The sequence below is a fragment of the Aythya ferina genome (genome assembly GCF_964211825.1).
Source record: "Aythya ferina genome assembly, contig: HAP1_SCAFFOLD_64, whole genome shotgun sequence".
NCBI lineage: Eukaryota > Metazoa > Chordata > Aves > Anseriformes > Anatidae > Aythya > Aythya ferina.
In genome coordinates this window covers 34613-42500 of record NW_028181444.1, presented here as the reverse complement: position 1 = coordinate 42500, position 7888 = coordinate 34613, and the positions used below count along the sequence as shown (strand labels likewise).

Below are 7888 nucleotides of genomic sequence, written 5' to 3'. Positions count from 1 at the left end.
AACCCTAATACTCTTACCCTAACCCTTACCCTAACCCTAACCACAACCCCAACCCCTAACCCCTAACCCCTAACCCTTATCCTAACCCTCTAAACCTACCCCTAACCCTAACCCTAACCCTTAACCCTAACCCTAACCCTATCCCTAACGCTAACCCTAACCCTAGCCTAAACCCTCTAACCCTAACCCTAACCCTAATCCTAACCCTAACCCTAAAGCTAACCCTAACCCTAACCTAACCCTAACCCTGCCAGAACCCTAACCCTAACCCTAACATAACACTAACCCTAACACTAAACCTAAACCTATCCCTAACCCTAAACAGAATACGAACCCTAACCCTAACCCGACCCCTAACCCTAACCCAAACCCTAACCCTAACCCTAACCCTGAACATAACCCAACCCTAACCCTAACCGTAACCCTAACTTTAACCCTAACCTAACCCTAACCCTAACCCTAACCCTAACCCTAACCCTAACCCTAACCCTAACCCTAACCCTAACGCTAATAACCCTAACCCCTAACCCTAACCCTAACCCTAACCCCTAACCCTAACCCTAACCCTCTAAACCTACCCCTAACCTATCCCTAACCATAACCCTCTAAGCCTAACCCTAACCCTCTAAGCCTAACAATAACCCCCAACCCCAACCCTCACCCGAAACCCTAACTCTAGCCCCAGCCCTAGCCCCTAACCCTAGTTCCCGAGAACTACATCTCCCGGTATGCTCTGGGCATTCAACATGGCCTCCCGGAAGTCCCGAATCCGAAAACTACATTTCCCGGTATACTCTGGGTACGCAACATGGCCTCCCGGAAGTCTGGAGTACAAGAACTACATCTCCCGGCATGCTCTGGGCACACAACATGGCCTCCCAGTGCCGGAAAACTACACCTACCAGCATTCCCCGCACAGCCAGCATGGCCAATCACAGGCCGAGTGCTCGAGAACTGCATTTACCAGCACTCACTGGAACCCTCACCGCCCTTACAAAAAAAGCCTCAAGCCCTAACATCCAAAAAACCTCGAAACCCCTACAGACCTAACCCAAACTATTTACCACACTAAACCCCTGAAGACCTATGCCTAAAACTCCCAACCCAAAATCTTAGGATGCTCAAAACCCAAACCCAACCCAAAACGTTAGGAATGCTCAAAGCCCTAGCCCAAAAACTTAGGGCGCTCCAAACCCTAACCCCAAAACATTAAGACGCAAAAAACCCTAACCGAAAAACTTAGGGTAATACACCATAAATGTTTGTTCATTGTCTTTTGTATTATAAAAACAAGGAGTTCTGTTTGAGGAGCGGGAGTTGCAAAAGCTCCCTGCTGAAGTAAGGAGCTGCATAATGCTTGCCTAGACACTATGAAAATTCTTTTGCTTAACGTAACAAAAAATAGACCCCCCAACCCATTCTCCTTCTGCATCTCAGTTGCCTCTTTTGTTCAAAGACACTGTTGCAAAGCTCATGTAACCATCTCCTGATAAGTTGCTAAAGTAGTGTATCGACATACATGCCTTCCTGTCTAACGCTGGGCCAACATGACCAAATAATAAAAGAAGTTGAACCACAACGCCGAGGAAGACTTCGGCCTTCATCGTCACGACCACCAGAGGGACAGAGACGACCCCCTAGCAACAGTGCGCGCAGTTGCAGAATATACCAGGATGTGCTGCGTAATCCCGGAATTAGCAAAATATAAATAAAAAGGGACCTTGGCGGGGGTGAGGTGCGTGCCGTTGGCGGAGCTGAGACTCCCCGGCCGCCCAGTGCTGTTTTGCTTGATGTTTGCTCACTCAATAAATTCCTTTCTATGATTAATACAATGCTCTCTGAAAATTAATTAAGGGGGCAACTTATAACACTTTGGACGCTCAAAACCCTATCCCGAAAACATTAGGATGCTCCAAACTCTATCCAGAAAACTTAGGACTCTCCAAACCCTATTCCAAAAACTTAGGACTCTCCAAACCCTTTCCCGAAAACTTAGGATGCTCAAAACCCTATCCTGGAAACATAAAGATGCTCAAAACCCTTTCCCGAAAACTTAGGATGCTCCAAACCCTATCCTGGAAACATTAAGATGCTCAAAACCCTAACCCAACTACTTAGGATGCTTGAAAGCCTATCCCAAAAAATTAGGGCACACAAAAGCCTAACCCCCAAAATTAAGATGCTCAAAATCCAAACCCCCAAAATTAGGATACTCAAAACCCTGGACCTGGAGAACCTAACCTGAAAAAAAAAAAAAAAAAAAAAAGATCTTAAAACCCTAACCGTAAATAACTGACCAAAAATAAAACCTTAAGACTCTAACCCTAAAAAACATATCAACACTACAACCCAAAAAACTCTAATACCCTAACACGCTAACCCTGAAACCCTTAAAACCCTAACCCCCAAATCCTTAAAACCCTAACCGTTAAAACTCCAACCCTAAAAACCTTAAAATCCTAAACATAAACCCTGAAACCCCTTACCCTGAAACCCAACCCTAGTGCCCAATCCCTGAAACCTTAAAACCCTGAATCAATCTGTAGCAAATAGCATAGGCTGAGTCGAGGATCTCAGTACAGTAGCATTATTATTCGAGATTACAATGGCGGGTGTCCCACAAGCAGGAGGGTGCCTACTAATTCCATACACAGTTTATACACTTTTTTTTTCTGCCGAGGACCGGGACCCTCCCCTGTTTCCCCTTTAACTGTGCTATTCAAGGTTCATAATCTAGCTGGTGCTTCACAGAAAATACACAGCTGCTGGCCTGTTACAAGTCACATTTCTTTTGAGGTTTTTACTCTTTGAGGTGGTAATGTTTCTTACGCCGTGATTTCCACCTAATTGCTGTAAGGATTCTGGTTGTCTGCGTTTTACAAGCTTGTCTGTTATAATAAATAAAAGTCCCAAATAGGATTACAATCAAAGTTTACAATTCACTGAATGAATAGAGGTAAGCAAACAGTGCTGGGTACGCCGGGAGTCTCTGCTCCACCAAGACGCGCACCAGTTATACACCAGTTACCTCCCTTAAGGGATATAGAGAAGCCCTCTCAGATACGTCCGTCCTGCTTCTCCTGCATGCGGCCGGAGGTCGGTCTAATTCTGGTGCTGTTGGTGGTGGAAGCTGGGGCAACGGTGGTACTGGTGGTGATACCACAGCCACCAGAGGGGGAGCTGCCGGGAGTGGATTGTTAGGATATGGAGGTGGTAGCTTATCCAACGGCTCACGTTTATCTTCTTTTTCTTTTTCATGTTCTTCTTGTTCTTCAAATTTCTTACCTGCTTTTAGTGTAAATATTGAGGCTGGAAAAGGACGTGAAGTCCTCCTGATCCATAATCCTGCATAATCACTTTCTTCCTGGCTAAAAGCTTCCTTTGAATTAACATGGATATTTAAGGCCTGGCAAATCCAGTCTTTGAAGGATCCAAAAACAGGCCAAAAGACATGTAGTCTTAAAGGCTCCTTTGGCCATTCTGTCACACAATACTGGACCATTTTTAATTTACTTTTTCCTTTTCTGGGGTCCCTATCATTCCAATTTCGAATCGTTATTCCTAATGGACTTTCTGGTGGTATGACTGGTAATTTGCTCCCTTTCTTCCGGTCTCTGGTCTTTGATTTTGTCTGACCCATCTAGGAATTTTACTCTGGCAATTCCCACAGCCCTTGGTTACCTTAGTAAGAGTGTCTTGCAGGGGGTCGAGGACCTATCACACACCCACAAATCCTATAGGAATCCCTTCGGTCCTTCACCGGCCAAGTCCCTCGCGGGAGATTGGAACCGCGGTTAGAAGACTTCCACAATCGCTTCGGAACTAAGTTCCATCTCAGTCACACTCTTACACACACAGGCAACCGAACCCCACCCAACCGAACGGTATACGCTTTAAATGCTTACGACTCCGTCATCTTCGTTCGGATCTTCACACACACAGTTACGGGCAAAATATAGTGCTGCAGCTGGCAAGGGAGCTGAAAAAAAGAATCAGAAACTTTGCTTACCTTTATTCAGGTTCAAGATGCCATTAGTTCCGACCTGACTCAAACAGCAGCCACCAAATGGTGGGGGTGCCTCTCCTAGATCAAACCAGAAATCAGGAACCAAAGCCCTCCCGGACGAGCGCCCGCTTGTAATAAATGACTGGGTCCCAAATAGGATTGCAATTGAAATTTACAATTTATTAATTGAATAGAGGTAAGCAAGCAGCGCTGGGTGCGCCAGGAGTCTCTGCTCCACCAAGACGCACACAAGTTACATCAGGCGGCTGGTTTTTATGCTGCTAGGCTAATACATATTCATTACTACTTCTACAAAAGGCAGGGTTATTCTAATTAGTTCCCAGAATCCAAACCCTCCCACTGGTGCAGGCGTTATCAGTCTCCGGTGGTCCCTCTGGGGGCCGCTCGTACTGAAGGCTCGTAGTCTTCCTCCCAGGCTTTTCTCTTGTCCTTCTCCTTTGTCCATCTTGGCTGGATGGCAGACACTTGCATAGTGTCCCATGCAACAGTTGTAATAGTTAGCAGTTATTCTGAAACCCCTTTGTTCTCTTATCCCCTATTGACCCGAATTGCTGGACCATTCCTTTGCAAGATACAAGAACTATATACATTAACCACTCTGGTTTTCTCAGACTTTTCATCATATCATGCGGCCCTAGCATTGTTCCATATTGACACGAATCAGATGAACTCATTTCACACTGTTAAGCTGTCTTATCACTGCAAGCGTACCTCAATACCACCTTCCTTCCCTCTACAGGATGTAACTGCGCAAAAACAACATTTTTATTCCCACAACCTTGATCCCCTTACCCTGAAGTCCTTATTCCCCTTAAACCTAACAACTCTAACCACAACCCTAACCCTTATTATCAACCCCCTAACGCTAATGACACTGACCTTAATCCAAACCCCAACCTGCCCCTAACCCCAGACAACCAACAACGAAACACACACACACAAAGATGGAAACTACAAAAAAGGCAAAACCCACGATACAGGCCCCAAATCACAAATACGCAACCAAAATGCTACAGAAAAGCCCCAGATGCAGGCCCCAAATGCTACTGCTAGGCCTCAAAAGCTCAAGATGCATCCCAAAGCAAAAATGCAGACCCCAAACGTTACAGAAAAGCCCCCAAACCCAGGCTGCACAAGTCTACAAGCAGGCCCCAAACTGCCAACAGAAGCAGGCACCAACCACACCCAGATGCAGACCCCAACTGCCCACAAGCAGCTCCTACCCCACCACCCCCTCCCAAGAACTGGACTCCACCCAGACACTGGCCCAAGACCCGGGCCCGACCCCCGCCACCCCCCCTACCCTCCCCCCGACACAGGTGTACAAGCAGCTCACAACCCGCCCCTTCAGAGACCGGTCCCACTCCCCCCACCCCCCCCAAGACATGGGATGCGGAGGTGTACAACCAACTCCCAACTCCCTCCCCCTCAAAGGGAGGCCCCAAAGACCCCCAAATGGAGGCTCCTAGAGTGAACAAGCACCTCCCAACTCCCCCAGGCACAGGCCCACCCCCCCCCCCCCCAAACACAGGCCACAAAGGTGTATAAACAGCCCAGACCCCCCTCCAAGACCATGGCCCCTATAGTGTACAAGCAGCTCCCAACCACCCACAGATGCAGACCCCAACCCTTCTCAAAAGGGAGGAACCTAGAATGCATGAGCAGCCTCCCAACCCCCCTAAACATAGGTCCAAAAGTGCACAAGCAGCTCCCAACCCCCCTCAAATACAGACCCCAAAAGTGTACAAGTAGCTCCCCCCCTGAGACAGGACCCAAAGGTGTACAACCAGTTCCCAACACCCCTGAGACACAGGCCCCAACCCCCCCCCCAGACACAGCGACCCAAATTCTACAAGCAGCTCCCAACCCCTGCCAGGCAGGCCCTATACAAGCAGCTCCCAACCTTCCCCCCCCCCCGAGGGAGGCCTCCAAGCCCCCCTAAACACAGGCCCCTACAGTGTACAGGCAGCTCCCAGCCACCCCCAGATGCTGGCCCCGAAGTTGTACAAACAGCTCCCAGCCACCCTGCAGAAACAGATTCCTACATTGTACAAGCAGTTCCCAGACCGCTAGACACAGGCCCTGACCCCCCACACATGCAGGCCCCAAAGGTGTACAAGCAGCTCCCACCCCTCCCCCAGACGCAGGTCCCAAGCCCCCCCCCCAAACACAGGCCCCTACAACCAGCACCCAACCCCCTACCCCCGATGCCAGGCCCAAAGGTGTAGAAGCAGCTCCAAACCTCCTCCCTCAACCCAGGCTCCAACAGTGTACAAGCACCTCCCAACCAACCCTCCCGTCCCTCCCCCACCCCCCCGACACAGTCTCCAAAGGAATACAAAGAGCTCCCACCCCTCCCCCAGATGCAGGTCTCAACCCCCTCCCGCCCCCAGAAGCAGGCCCCAAAGGTGTAGAGTCAGCTCCCAACCCCCTCAATGCTGGCCCCTAGGGTCTACAAGCAGCTCCCCCCTTGCCCCCAGATACCGGCCCCCAGACACAGACCCCAAAAGCCTAATCACAGGCCCTGAACTCTAGAGGCAGGCTCCAAAACCCAGGACAAAGCCCCAGTGGTTCGAGACAGGGCCCAAATCCCAGACACAGGCCCCAAACGCTAAACATATGCCAAAAAAAGTATTAGTGCTGGTGCCAAATGTTACAGACAGGCCCAAAAGCCCGAGATGCTCAAGGCTGAGACGTAACTTGGCTTTCTGAATTACTGGAAAGCAGCTTTCATTCTCAGATAATTGTGTGCAGGCTAGATAGGATGGGGCTTCAGGCACCTCTTCACCTGAGGAAACACACTGCCATCAGGCACCGCTGTGCCAGACAAGCTTGTTCTGCTAGAACACCCTACTCAGATGCACTGTGGCGTTCAAGTGAACTGCTTTCATGCAAATATAACGACTGATGTTACAACCCACCTTGCCTGTGGCACCTGATGAACAGAAGAGTAAGCCACCGCAGCGCTTCAAAACCATCCCTGCACGTGCCGCTCCTTGTCGCTCTCTGGCCTTATCTCATATCCTTATCCACTTCTGTGGAGAGCCTGCCACGGCACCTGCAAAGCAAGACGGACACCTTTCATAGTCACCTTGTGCTACTTGGTCGTTCTGCTCCAACCCAGCTCATGACCAGCCCCTCTTCTTACACAGCTCTTCAGAGTGCAGTTTGCTCCTTTGAGCCTGTGCGAGACACCTCTGAAAGAAAAAGAAACGCATAGGCCGATGCAGCATCCAAAGACACAGCACAACTAGGTAAGTTACTCTCATCTGCTCCCTTACCTCTGCCGCTTACCAGCCCCCGAGGCAGATGCTTCAATCTACCCTCTTCAGACAGCTACAACACCTCTAAAAGACAAAGAGGGGATGCTTAGAGGAACAGTGAGACAGACCTACAACACAACAACTGCTACATCTGTGGTAAATAGTTTGGGTTAGGTCTGTAGGGGTTTCGAGGTTTTTTGGATGTTAGGGCTTGAGGCTTTTTTTGTAAGGGCGGTGAGGGTTCCAGTGAGTGCTGGTAAATGCAGTTCTCGAGCACTCGGCCTGTGATTGGCCATGCTGGCTGTGCGGGGAATGCTGGTAGGTGTAGTTTTCCGGCACTGGGAGGCCATGTTGTGTGCCCAGAGCATGCCGGGAGATGTAGTTCTTGTACTCCAGACTTCCGGGAGGCCATGTTGCGTACCCAGAGTATACCGGGAAATGTAGTTTTCGGATTCGGGACTTCCGGGAGGCCATGTTGAATGCCCAGAGCATACCGGGAGATGTAGTTCTCGGGAACTAGGGTTAGGGGCTAGGGCTGGGGCTAGAGTTAGGGTTTCGGGTGAGGGTTGGGGTTGGGGGTTATTGATAGGCTTAGAGG

At 49.5% G+C, this 7888-nt stretch overlaps 1 long non-coding RNA gene across 15 annotated transcripts in view; it reads right to left on the bottom strand.

Moving 5' to 3' along the window:
• The window catches only part of LOC311428387, a 432091-nt gene extending 424530 nt beyond the window's left edge, over positions 1-7561 (bottom strand). For 9 of the 15 annotated variants that reach the window (XR_014687677.1, XR_014687678.1, XR_014687679.1 and 6 more), the window contains exons 1-3: positions 7309-7561; positions 7176-7222; positions 6949-7085 (exon numbers count right to left, since the gene is read on the bottom strand). This is a non-coding gene — a long non-coding RNA (uncharacterized lncRNA). Of the gene's footprint in view, positions 1-3254; positions 3286-3681; positions 3772-3874; positions 3980-4160; positions 4492-4573; positions 4590-6797; positions 6816-6948; positions 7086-7175; positions 7223-7308 lie in introns of those variants that run through there. The other 6 variants (XR_014687686.1, XR_014687687.1, XR_014687688.1 and 3 more) reach the window with 6 other exon arrangements.
• Positions 7562-7888: the final 327 nt, after the last annotated feature.